Below are 13,757 nucleotides of genomic sequence, written 5' to 3'. Positions count from 1 at the left end.
ACGATGTTCAGCACATGACTGACAGGGCAGTCGTATACCTATCAAAAATAACTAATTAAACTAACTATATAGCTAGGGAAGTCAGGTCGATCTCCTCAGGGAGGCAAGATATCTGTAAAGAGTCCGTCTATTTGGTCACAAAATTGGGGGTTTATAATTGATTTTCTAAACTAAAAGGTGTAAAAGAAAGAGAAGCAAGGAAAGAGCAGTGAAGGCAGAAAATAGAGATAAACTATCAATAAAGAAGGGACATGTCAGGATTTCGGTTCACTACGGTAGTCCAGTGACTCAACTGCAAATAAATTAGATAAATTACTGTGAGACGGATATGGAAAGGTCATTCCGGTCTACTTTCTATCCTAGATTTTCGCTAACTTAACTTCCGTCCTCGTCAGGGTAGTCTACTGTTAATAGCAGGTCTATTTAGTCCAATCTTCCGATCCAGGATTAAATTTAACCAGATTAAAGGGTGACTCAGAAGCGTGCACTCAACTAAGTCGGTAAATATAGTTATATTGCTATGGGGACAGAGTCTCACAAATAATTCATCTAACCTATTTACTACATCGTCACATTTCTACCGTAGATCCCCTAATCCCAACATAAAATGATTTAGCTACTCATGCTATTAATTTGTCAAGACTAATAACAATGAAATAACTAATATTAAACATGATAAAACAATAATAAATGTGCATAAATGAATTAGGGCAGAAATTAAAGAGAACAAAACAAGTAATTAAAGTAAATAAATGAAAGATTAAGAATAAAGAAGAGAAATAGATTACAATCGCAAGAATTCGGCGTAAAGAACAACTAAATCCGAGTGAGAAATAATCCGAAAGCAAAATTTACAGTAGAGAGTTTTGAGAGAAGAGAGTAACAAGCAGTAAACGTAGTTCGTAAAATGAATAATAGATGATTAGATGAAAGATCCTAATGACCTAATTATTGTGCGTTTAAATAGAAACAAGCTAAGTCCACCAGCTAATTATAAGTTCACGGACTAATTAAAGCCCATTAAAGACTAAATCACTCAATCGAGAAGTTTGAAACAGCTCGATCGAGTACTTCTCCAAGAAATCTACTCGATCGAGTAGAAATAGAGCTCGATCGACTAACACCCAATTCCAGCACTGTCGATCTAGTAAAACAAACCACTCGATCGACCAACTCAGGCACAAAAACCACTCGATCGACCAATAAAAGGGCTCGATCGAGTGTTCTTCCTCTGAAACAGCTTCAACTCGTAGCCGACTGCTTCGTAGACCATTCCTTCACGCATCCCAGTGCAAGATCTCACTCAGAAAAATCCCGTCTCCTCAAAATGCATGCAAAGTAGGACGAAAATGGTACGATTCCACTACTTTCACGTTCATTTTTACAAAACCGACAAAACGAACCAAAGTAGCCAATTCGGGACATAATGCGATATAAACAGTACAAAAGTACATGGAAATACGTGCTAAAATAGGCTAAAAAGACTATACAAAATGCACGTATCAAATATCCCCAAACCAAACCTTTACTCGTCCTCGAGTAAACTAAAATGCAACTAATGGAACGGAAATGAAAACTCAAAGCTAGCTATAACTTGTCTACTTGAACTAATTTAATGCAACAAAAATTAACAATTACAGCTAAGTAGTCAATACGCAAACGAGTTATGAATTGTTTAGAAATATAGCCGACCTATCGACCTTGCAAGCCAACAAAATCGGACTCTCACGTGGTCATTCTTCTCTCACGAAGCAAAGGGCGAATAATATATGTGAAAGAGAGAAAGAGAAACAGTCACTCACCTAAACTGCGACCTACATAGCATGCATGCAATAAAAATGAAAGACAACTCAAGTACTAATGCACACACTCCAACCAACAATGTCCGTCACAGCTGAGGGCTTACAAATGATATGGAAATAGTGAGGTTCAGGTGAGAAAAGGCAAAACAAGTTATGGAAATGTGGAGGTAAAAGCGTCAAGCTAGTTCCTAAACAGGACCATATAAGACCGTCCGAATCTCAACTGACTGAAAAATAAAGTATAAGTGCCCTTCATTTGGCACACAGCTCACTAATCACATGCACTATCTCCTCAAAAATATGGAATAAGCACAGAGGAGTTAGACGGTCACAAACTTCCCTTTTTTAATACCGTATTAATGAATCAACTGATACAAATCAAATAATATTTTCAACTTTTTCTTCCTTTTTCTGACTTACGTGAATCATTCATTTTTCATTTTTTTTTTCTTTTTTTTTTCTATTCACGTTTTTCCTTCTTTTTTTCAATTCTCTTTTTTTTTTTTTTCTTTTCCCCTTCCTTTATTTACACTAACTCCAATCAAAATGATACGGGCCAAATTGCAGACGGAAAACGCATACCATAAAAGACATACTAAACTAGCTTGACTAGGCAGACTCAGTTTGGGATGTAGCTAATGGGTCAAAAAAGCAAGTTTTGGCTTAAGAGGAGCTAAGTGGGTGAAAAATATAAGAAAAGGGGGAAATTTGCAAGAACCTCCATGCATGTGACACCGACCACAAACCCGAATGTGTGCATTTGACAAGAAATCGAATGTCATAAAAGTGCAAAAATGATGAACATGCTATGCAAGGAGTACTACTCTCAATTTCTAATGAACTGGTCATGAATGTCACCAGTTATGGGCTCTAAATCTCAGAAATTGTAAGTAGGTTGCCAATTTATCAGGTCAAGTCTAAACAGTCGACTATATTTGAACAAAAACTCGTAGACTATGCGTATGACAAAGCTAATAACCGTCAATAAAAGTGTAAGGCTCAAGTAAAATGACAAATTAAAGTGCAATACCATCACGGAAATCAACCGTTCCGACTCAACATATATGCAAAAATAAACGTGAATATTTTTGGATTTTCTAATTTTTTAATTTTTTTGAATTTTTTCTGAATTTTCTGAAATAAATAAATACAAATGCAAGCTGAAAATATAAACGTGAATGCAAAACAAATGCAAATGCAAATGCAGACTCAAAAGGATGCAATACCCACCCCAAACCAAAACGGACAACGCCCTCGTTGTCCTCCAGCATACACCAGCAGATATATACAGGGGAACGGGAATATACAACCAATAAAGAATGAAAAACAATAAAATAAAAAAGGAGACAAAAGAAATAAAAGAGCGAGAATAGATAAACAAAACACGAACCAGCCTGAAAACTGGGGAAGTGAGTAGACCAGCAGCTACTCGTCAGCCTCCTTCGTCACGTCCTCCACCGTCACAGTGTAGTCCGGATCCACCTTCTGCTCTCTCCTCCTCCTTTGCTCAGCTCGAGCTCTCTCTGCCGCCGCCGCCGGGTCCTCGTCCTCCTCCTCCTCCTCACTAGCAGGCTCCGGGTACCCCTCAGCTGGGTACCGGTAAAATGAAGGGTGTGGCCAACCCTCTGGGATCGGACGAGGTCGCCTCATGTGATACTCGTACAGAGGGAACAAAGTCAAAGCTATGTCCCTCTCCATACGAGCATGTCTCTCTGCAATCTCAATCAACAAACCGTCACGGCGCCCTTGGTCCATGACCGAGGACGCCTCAAAGGGTGCAGGAGGTACAAAATTAGCCGGTAGGGCTGGTTGTGTCTGTGTCTGGTCAGCAGGCGCGGGAGTAGGAGTAGGGGTCGGGATAGGAGTGGTCGTGGAAGGCTGGCCACTCACGGAAGGTGTGGACCCCTCTCCGGTCTCAAGTCTATGCCGCTTCTTAGAAGCGGGTAAGGTAGTAGGTGGTCGGATCGGTAGGTGGTACTCGGGTAAAGGTGGTGTTCGGGCGCCCCGTGCAACAGTAGGAAAAGGGATTAGACGAGGGAGAGTGGTGCAAGGGAGGTCTACGGACAAGGAACCATCTATCTTCCAAGTCCGGTAATCAGAAGTCAGCCAGGTCTGAGAGTGCATAGACGCTAGGCTCAGGTACCTCTCTCCCTCTATGTACAGCAGGTCACGAGGCAAGTCACGGAGGAGAGAGCGGGAAGGAATGGTGGCTATGCCACCGTGATCTTCTCCCCCTGAGCCTGGAAGTACTGGGCGGTCAAGTATGCGATGTTGAGGGTAAAGGGACCCTCACAGTCGATGTTCAGGTAACCGCCTAAAATGGAGAGCTCATTGTTGTTGATGTTGTTTGGCTCCTTTCGGCCAAAAATAGTACTCCCCATCAGTCTAAGGAAGTAACGGGCAGGGGGAAGGTGGACCTGAGCGAGCTTTCGCTCGGGAAAGGTGGTCTGGGCCAAGGTCCTCCAAAGCTGACGGAGGACCTTCCTAGGGGCAACAGTGGCGCCCGTAAAGGAAAGTCCGAGTCGAGTACCAAACTCCTCCAATGTCATCGAAAAAGTCCGGTTGAACAACCGGAAGGACACAGAAAGACTAGTGGGGGCAGCATCGTGTGCCCCGGAGGAGAAGGTGAAGGAGCTGAAGAACTCAAGACTCAGCTCCCGAAAGGTATGGCCACTCATAGTGATAAGTCCGGCCATCCCCGTGCCCTGTAAAAGCTCACAAACTGGCACATAGAAACTGAGCCTCTCAAGTGACGTACGGCAAAGGAAACGAGTAGGGAGAAACTCGAAGTCAACTAAGTTATAAAATCTAGTACGATGTACACCATTAACAAAAATTACCTGCGGGTACTCAGGGTGGGAGTCAAGGGTGTCGTCCACTCGAATCGTGACACGGCCAGCAGCAGGTGTAGCTCGTGCATAACCCTAGCCTCTAGAACCTAAAGTAGAAGCCCGTCCTCTGACAAAACGAGGAACTAGAGCCGCCCGTAAAGCAGTTGTGACTGCGGGTGAGCACACAGCAGAGGTGCTCGCCTGACCTGAGGTAGAAAGTGAAGCTGCAGCAGTGGATGCAGCAGAGATCGCCGCTGAGGAAGAAAGGCTAGCAGCAGTAAACACAGTACCGGCAGTAGAAACAATAAAAACAGAGGTACTGGAAGGTGCGGAGACGGTAGTAACAGCAGGGACTACCGTCTCAGACAAAGACAAGGATGGACTGGCAGCGGAGCTCGTAGAAGGCATAGAGCTAGAATCCATCCTAGTCAAATAGGGCAGGGGAAAACGATAATTAATTTGACAAATTAACAGCAGCAAATTCTCATAGCAGTCGAAAATTTCGACTGAACAGCCCATGATTCCCAAATTCTTCCTCAAAATTTTGAATTTAAATAGGTAATCAGTGGTAGGGTGAGGGGAATGAGCATCAATTGAAGCAATAACAACAGAAACAAACCCAAACTCAGTCGGAAATTTCGACTGACATGAACCCTAATCACAAATTTCTCATAAAATTTGAATTAAACATGTAAATGGCGATGAGGGAAGGGAATTAATCATCAAGTAAGGCAAATTAGGCATAAAATCACAATTATAATCGAAAAATTTGACCCAAAATGAATACCCGAAACCCTAATTCCTAATTTACTTCAAGAAAGGCAAAATTAAAACAATTAAAATGTATAGAAGTAAAGGAATTACTTACTTGATGATAAGGAACCTACAAAAGCCAATTAATCGACACAAACAAGTAAATTTGGGCGATTTTTGATCGAAAAATCACAAACCCTAAAGCCTCTAATTGACCGTGTAAAACAGCAAAAATCAAAGGGAAAATAGAGGGCAAATGTCGAGTAATTAACACTGAACAAAATGTAAGTGTTGTATTTGGTAAATGGGCAAGATTAATGGAGGTTTTTGGGAGGTTTTATCGCAAATAAAGGGGAAGAGTGAATGATAAACGAAATAATGAAATAAAGGAAGGAAATAGGAAGTTTAGAAGACACTTCCTCCGTAGCCCTTGAAAATCCACTCGATCGAGTGATTTTAAACAACTCGATCGAGAGCTCTGGTATGCAATCTACTCGATCGAGTACTCCCTTATTTAGCTGCTTTCGATCGAGCACCCTGGAATCTTTCGATCGAACAAATTTCACTCGATCGAGTACAAAAAGTACTCGATCGAGCTCTTTTCCTCGTGTAAGCCTTTGAATTTGCATATAATCTCCTCAAACCTGCATAAAAACACTCGCAAAAATATCCAAAATACCAAATATGAATAGTAACAGTCTATAGTCTTCTAAACTACGCTACAAATGTCTAAAATCTAATTATCCTAATTAAATGCAATAAATAAAATCCGACGGTAATTTAAAAATTGTTTATACAATTTGTTACACGTGCATTTCCCCGCTCACTTCTCAAAGCAATTCAGCAGCCCCTCGGAGGGCTTCTGACTGGAGGACGTCACCTCATCAACATTAACCGTCCTCTTCATTCTCCAGGAGCTTGTATTTGAATCATTCGGAGGAGAATAGTTGACATTCACATACACGCAAACTTTCCTCGTCCTTATTCCTTTTTCACCAGCTTTGACATTATCACTCCCACTTTGACTGACTGTAATTGCACCATAACCATTGACAGCTCCTGCAATACTTTCATCTGTACCTGCAGCAAGGAAAACAGACGAACTTTCCTCCTTTTTGCTCTCAATCTGAGGCGGAGGGGTCACGATAGCAGCACAATATTCCAAATCTTCATTTGGAGCGTCACTAGGAGGGTTAGTAGAAGAGAGGGCATTGCAAGGCTGAGCTTGCATGGGAGCCCTTCGGAACTTAGACTGATGGAAAATCAATTCCTCGTCCCCGACCAGAAAGGTCAATGTCTTGCCCCCGACGTCTATCACTGCACGGGCAGTGAATAAAAATGGTCTCCCTAAAATGATAGGGGTATGTGTGTCCTCGGGGATGTCAAGTACAACGAAATCAACGGGAATAAAGAATCTCCCGATCTTAACAAGTATGTCTTCTATGACACCTAACGGTCGTGATATACTACGGTCGGCCATCTGAACAGTCATATTTGTGCAATTAAACTTGGTCAAACCAAGTCTCTTAGCAAGAGACAGCGGTAAGACACTCACGCTAGCACCAAGATCGCATTACGCGTTATCAATTAAGTGGGTACCAATGTGACACGGAATTGAGAAACTGCCCGGGTCTGACTGTTTGGGAGGTAACTTATTCTGAACTAGGGCCGTCCCCACCTCGGTCAAAGCTACCGTCTCATGATCGTTAATGTGCCTCTTACGTGATAAAATTTCTTTCATAAATTTAAGGTAAGAGGGTACCTGTGTCAGCAATTTGGCGAACGGAACGGTGACTTACAAGCTATTCAGGAGTTCGGCAAATTGACCGAATTGTTGATTAGCCCTTGTGTTCTGTAGTCGCCTCGGGAAGGGCATCGTAATGGGTATTTCGAGCCCTTGTTCCTCTCTTCCAACGTATCAGCTAAATCAAGCTCTACATCCTTCGATCGAGACTTCTTTCCTCTCGAACGGGGTCTTTCAGGCGATATTTCACTCAATCGAGCACTAGCAGGCTCTCGATCGAGGTCTTCTTAATCAGCATCACTCGATCGAGCAAATATATTACTCGATCGAGCAGAATCCTCAATAAAATCACTCGATCGAGCTGTTCTTTTTCCTGGTCACTCGATCGAGCAGAAATTCCACTCAATCGAGTCCTTTCTTCAGCTTTTTCACTCGATCGGCCACCTGAAATCAGTCAATCGAGTATCTTCTTTGTCGTCAGCTCTTTTTCATCAACAGTACACTGTTCATCAGCAGTAATTACCATCCTCGGGTCTGATTTCAACAATTCTGGTCCCTCATATGAACGATCGCTTCTCAGATTTATTAAATTCACTGTCTCGTGTGGATTCTTATCAGCTTGTGATGGCAAATGACCCTGCTTCCTCGTGGATTGGTTCGCGGCTAACTAGGCAACTTGAGTTTCAAGTGATTTGTTGGATGCATCTTTCTATTGGTCACTTAGTTGCCATTGCTTTGTCAAAGATTGCAACATCGTCTTCAACTCAGATAACTCGCTCACCCCACCTAAGGATGATGCACCATGATTTGGTGTAGGAAAGGAAGGAGGCTTTTGAAAGCCTTGTTGAGCCTTATGAGGAGGGACATATAGCTGCTGCTGCTGCGATGGAGGAGTGGGATTGAGCACATTTTGACTTGTCCACCTCAAATTGAGATGGACTGCCCCTTGGTTATTATAATAGGAACCCCCTCCTTACCTGTATTGTTGAAAAGCAAGGACATGTTCCTTCTCTGTAAGACAGTCAATAGCAGTATGACCGTCATTGCTCCCGCATCTCCGACATATGACGGTCTCCCCTCTAGTAAGCAAATGGACCGTCTGAGGCTCCCCAACAGAATGCAGCTCCAATTTATCAAAACGAGCATTCATGGCTTCCAGCTGAGCCACGACTGCCTTATCAACTGCGTGAACTGTTCGAATACCATCCCTCAGGTTCCCATACTCAGCACAATGGGTCGCCATCTCCTCAATAATCGCACATCCCTTATCATCATCAGTATTCTTTTGAAATCTTCAGTTGGATGAGGCATCAAGTATAGCTCTGTGATCATCGTACAACCCATTGTAGAACTGATTGGACAGAAACCACGGATCAAAACCATGGTGAGGAAGAGACCTCACCAACCTCTTGAACCGGCACCAAGCTTCATAGAAAGTCTCATCAGGTGCCTGCTTGAAACTAGTGATCTTGGCCCTCAGCTGATTAGTGCGTTGCGGAGGGAAATATCTCTTATAAAAAGCAAGAGCAAGGGTCTCCCAGTCTGTGATCCCCGCGGCTGTACGGTCCAAGTCAGTCAGCCACTCCTTGGCTGAGTCAATCAAAGAAAAAGGAAACAGCACCTCCTTAATCTTGTCTTGAGTTACCCCCTTTAATTTGTGGCGGGGATAGTAGAACATTAGTCCGTAAAGACCTCCATATGCTTCCTCGGGTCTTCACCTGCCACACCTCTAAAGAGATTTCTCTCCACCAGATTGATATAGGACGGACAAATGTCAAAAGTATTCCCATCCTCAGTCTGGAGATTGAAACCCTTAGGAATAGATGATAGATGATGCTTTAGGCTCCGAATGACTTGCAATATTCGGCATCCTTACTGGTTGGTTTACAGAACTGAGATTATTTTCTACTAAAGATTGATCTTCTGTAAATAGGAAATGCTGAAGTTCGGGTTCGAAAGTACTCAAGTCTTCCTTTCGTGACTCTCTTTGCAGACGGAGTCTATGCCTGAACAGTCTCTCTGGCTCAGAATCAGCTGAAACTAACTCCAACCTGTTTGACCTGGGCATACACAACACTGAAAGAAAATAAATAAGAACTATCTCAAGGAATAGGAATTCTCTGAGACGGATAAAATAAACGAAACAGATAGGGCAATTGCCTGACAGGGCAGTCGTATACCTATCAAAAATAACTAACTAAACTAACTATATAGCTAGGGAAGTCAGGTCGATCTCCTCAGGGAGGCAAGATATCTGTAAAGAGTCCGTCTATTTGGTCACAAAATGGGGGGTTTATAATTGATTTTCTAAACTAAAAGGTGTAAAAGAAAGAGAAGCAAGGAAAGAGCAGTGAAGGCAGAAAATAGAGATAAACAATCAATAAAGAAGGGACATGTCAGGATTTCGGTTCACTACGGTAGTCCAGTGACTCAACTGCAAATAACTTAGATAAATTACTGTGAGACAGATATGGAAAGGTCCTTCCCGTCCACTTTCTATCCTAGATTTCCACTAACTTAACTTCCGTCCTCGTCAGAGTAGTCTATTGTTCATAGCAGGTCTATTTAGTCCAATCTTCCGATCCAGGATTAAATTTAACCAGATTAAAGGGTGACTCAGAAGCGTGCACTCAACTAAATCGGTAAATACAGTTATATTGCTATGGGGACAGAGTCTCACAAATAATTCATCTAACCTATTTACTACATCGTCACATTTCTACCGTAGATCCCCTAATCCCAACATGAAATGATTTAGCTACTTATGCTATTAATATTGTCAAGACTAATAACAATGAAATAACTAAATATTAAACATGATAAAACAATAATAAATGTGCATAAATGAATTAGGGCAGAAATTAAAGAGAACAAAACAAGTAATTAAAGTAAATAAATGAAAGATTAAGAATAAAGAAGAGAAATAGATTACAATCGCATGAATCCGGCGTAAAGAACAACTAAATCCGAGTGAGAAATAATCCGAAAGCAAAAGTTACAGTAGAGAGTTTTGAGAGAAGAAAGTAACAAGCAGTAAACGTAGTTCCTAAAATGAATAATAGATGATTAGATGAAAGATCCTAATGGCCTAATTATTGTGCGTTTAAATAGAAACAAGCTAAGTCCACCAGCTAATTATAAGTTCACGGACTAATTAAAGCCCATTAAAGACTAAATCACTCGATCGAGCAGTTTGAAACAGCTCGATCGAGTACTTCTCCAAGAAATCTACTCGGTCGAGTAGAAATAGAGCTCGATCGAGTAACACCCAATTCCAGCACTGTCGATCGAGTAAAAAAAACCACTCGATCGACCAACTCAGCCACAAAAACCACTCAATCGACCAATAAAAGGGCTTGATCGAGTGTTCTTCCTCTGAAACAGCTTCAACTCATAGCCGGCTACTTCGTAGACCGTTCCTTCACGCATCCCAATGCAAGATATCACTCAGAAAAAGCCCGTCTCCTCAAAATGCATGCAAAGTAGGACGAAAATGGTACGATTCCACTACTTTCACGTTCATTTCTACAAAACGGACAAAACGAACCAAAGTAGCCAATTCGGGGCATAATGCGATATAAATAGTACAAAAGTACATGGAAATACGCGCTAAAATAGGCTAAAAAGACTATACAAAATGCACGTATCAATGACCTTGAAGATTTTCCTCCGATCCTTGACTTGTTTGTTGTACGGGAGGAAGGATGTGAGTAAGCTGAACTCACACGAGGTTATGTTGTTGATCTCTTATCTTAACCTCACCCGAGAGAAGCGCTTTGCTTATAGTGCCCTTGCGATAGTGTGTGCTAGCTTAGCTTTGATGGCTAGGTCTTCGACTTGCCATATCAGTTGCGGCGCTATCGCCACCCGTTTAGTTGAGAGGTTGACAAACTTTGAGGCTTCGCCTGCTCTCAAACCTATGTGTCAGGTTGTCCTGACCTTGGATAAGGACTAATTCATACATGAGAAGTGGTTGCGAGTGTAGGAGGGTGGAGGTCTAGCTTGAAGGGTGGGGGTAAGAGCTGGATGAGAGTTCCTGACACGGACCATCTTCCTGTGACCGAGCCTTTGGCGAAGGCTTCCCCCGATAGTGAGGAAGTTAACCTTCCTGACCAGGCCTACTTGATCATCGATGACCTTCTTGAGGATATGTCAGAGCCGTTTAGGGGAGACCGTGCTAAGAGGGAGGATCAGGTGCCTAGGGAGGGTAGAGGACCCCGGAGAGCTAGGGAGTTGTTGGAGAGTCACGGTTTGTTCAGCAGGGACCACCTCAGTACCAGTACCCGGTTACACGACTTCTTTTAGCCCCCAGATGTAGGTGAGTGAGCTCACGGAGAGGGTGTCGAATGCTTTGGTGCTCCGGATCCTACATGAGATGGCTTATCTTCAGGGTGTGGGGAACAACTTGGCTCACCCAGTATGGTGGCGCAGGGTAGGGGATGATAGCGGTGTGTTTCACTCCTACGGGGTGGATCAGGCTACATAGGGAGCCCCAACGAGCTATCCTTATGGATGCCTTGCACCGTGGAGGAGCGAAGGAGACTCAGGGATAGGAGCTGCTGCCGGAGAAGGGGTTGGAGGAGGCACATCAGGAGCTGGCACTTCAGAAGCTGGAGGTGATGACGAGATGGAGGAGGATCGTGGCGGTGACCTTGAGTGACCGTTCTTTATTTTCATGCTTATGTTAGTAGACTTGTGTCGGATTTTATCTTTTATTGCGGTATTTGGATTTTTTTATTTGTTAATGTAATCGGGCATAAGGCCATACTCGTGGCTGAATTTCAGACCTTGTGTGTAGGTACAATGATGTTGGGAATAAAACCCCGAAAACTTGCATAATTCTTTGCTTAATATGGCATTCCGGAGTATTCTGACCTGGAGATACTCGACCGAGTACGTACTCGATCGAGTACCATGTATGTTGCATTTTAACGAGCATTTTGATCTGCACATATGATACGGTCGTTTCTGTACCAAAAATAAATACCTAAATATAACTAACAGAAGCTAGCGATAAGTAGGGTCGATCTCCACAGGGAGGCGGTCACTATTCACTTGTCTACTCGGTCTGTCTGATGTCACTATTGGGGGTTTTGAAATATTTTAACTAAACTAATAAGATTAAAAAGGAATAGAAGAAATTAAAAAGAGAGACAGAAAACTAGGATTTCGGGTCATCAATGAACGTAATCAATTGCAGCTAAGGTCACAGATTAGTTGATGTGTCGGTCTAAGGGGCAATGAATATCTCCTTTCGGTCTCAATTCGCCCTAAAATGCTATTAGCTTAACTTTCGCCCTCACTAAAGCATCATATTGTTCACTGCGGGTCTCACCTCTTCCAACCTTTCGGTCCAGGTCAAGGTTTACCAAAGTTAAATAGGCTAATTGTGTCGACTCAACTAGCGGGATACAATTATAGCAGTGATCAACAACATAGACTAAAACAACAACGACAAATCTATAAACCTAATCAGCAATTAACAACAGTCCATTGACTACCCTAATCCTAGCAGAGAAATTAGCTAGACATAAATAAAGAAAGAAAAAGAATAAAGGGAAGAAAAACAATAAGCATTAATTAAATTAAAGAGAAAAGGGAAAGGAAGAAAGTTACAGTGAAAAGAATCCGGGAAAAGAGCAAATGAAAAGAATGTTTACAGAAGAAAGATACTGTATCCAGTGATAGGGAGAGTGGGAGAGAGAAGAGAGTCCTAAATGACGTCTCCCCTTCCTATTTATAAGAAAAAATAGGATTTTATTTAACCTAATGACGGATTAAAGCTAAAAAGGCCCGAGCCCAATAGAAACCACTCGATCGAGTACTTTTAAACTACTCGATCGAGTAAAATAAAGCTTAAACCACTCGATCGAATAGAAAATCTACTCGATCGAGTAAATCCTAAAATGCAACTACTCGATCGAGTAGAAAAAGGACTCGATCGAACATAATTGTACTCGATCGAGTACTTTCTAGCGCACAATTTCCTGCTTCGCGCACTGAACTTCAAACGGCTGTCATTTCTTCGTTACTTGGGAAAACAGGGCGATTCCGGTGGCGTTGGAAAGCTAAGAGGACAAACTTTCATCTCCAATTGGAATCACCGGAATATCAGTTTCATAACTCGATATATGGCTCTTCAAAGTAGGTACTAGCAATTTGAAGTTCTACTTTTGCTCGCCTAGCTATCTTTCTTCTTTGCGCATCTCAAAATAGCTACATTCCCGCTCCAAATTCACTCTTCCTCCAAATGCATGCTAAACGGACGGTAAAAGGCTCGATTTCACCATTTTCTGGTTCATTCCTGCAAACAAGACAAAACAAACCAAAGTAGCATATTCGGGGCATTTCGTAGCATAAAACTACGATAATAGCATAGAAATACGTGCATAAAAAGGCTTAAAAGGACTATATAAAATGCACGTATCAAATCTCCCCAAACCAAACCTTTACTCGTCCTCGAGTAAACTAAATGCAAACTAATGGAACGGAAAAGATAACTCAGATCTAGCTATAACTTGTCTACTTAAACCAGTTTAATGCAAACTAAAATCAACAGTTACAGCTACAATGGCCAATACGCAAACGAATTATAAGATGTCCATAAATAAAGCTGACCTATCGACC

General features: G+C 42.2%; 1 non-coding gene across 1 annotated transcript; it reads left to right on the top strand.

Annotated features, from left to right (window-relative positions):
* Positions 1 to 8,506: 8,506 nt before the first annotated feature.
* On the top strand, positions 8,507 to 8,612 carry LOC141658268 (small nucleolar RNA R71). Its single transcript, XR_012549162.1, has one exon. It is a non-coding gene; the product is annotated as a small nucleolar RNA R71 (small nucleolar RNA).
* Positions 8,613 to 13,757: the final 5,145 nt, after the last annotated feature.

This window comes from Silene latifolia, chromosome 5 (assembly GCF_048544455.1).
Source record: "Silene latifolia isolate original U9 population chromosome 5, ASM4854445v1, whole genome shotgun sequence".
In the NCBI taxonomy this organism is placed as follows: Eukaryota; Viridiplantae; Streptophyta; class Magnoliopsida; order Caryophyllales; family Caryophyllaceae; genus Silene; species Silene latifolia.
The sequence above is the reverse complement of the archived record's forward strand: the minus strand, read 5'-3'. Positions and strand labels throughout refer to the sequence as shown.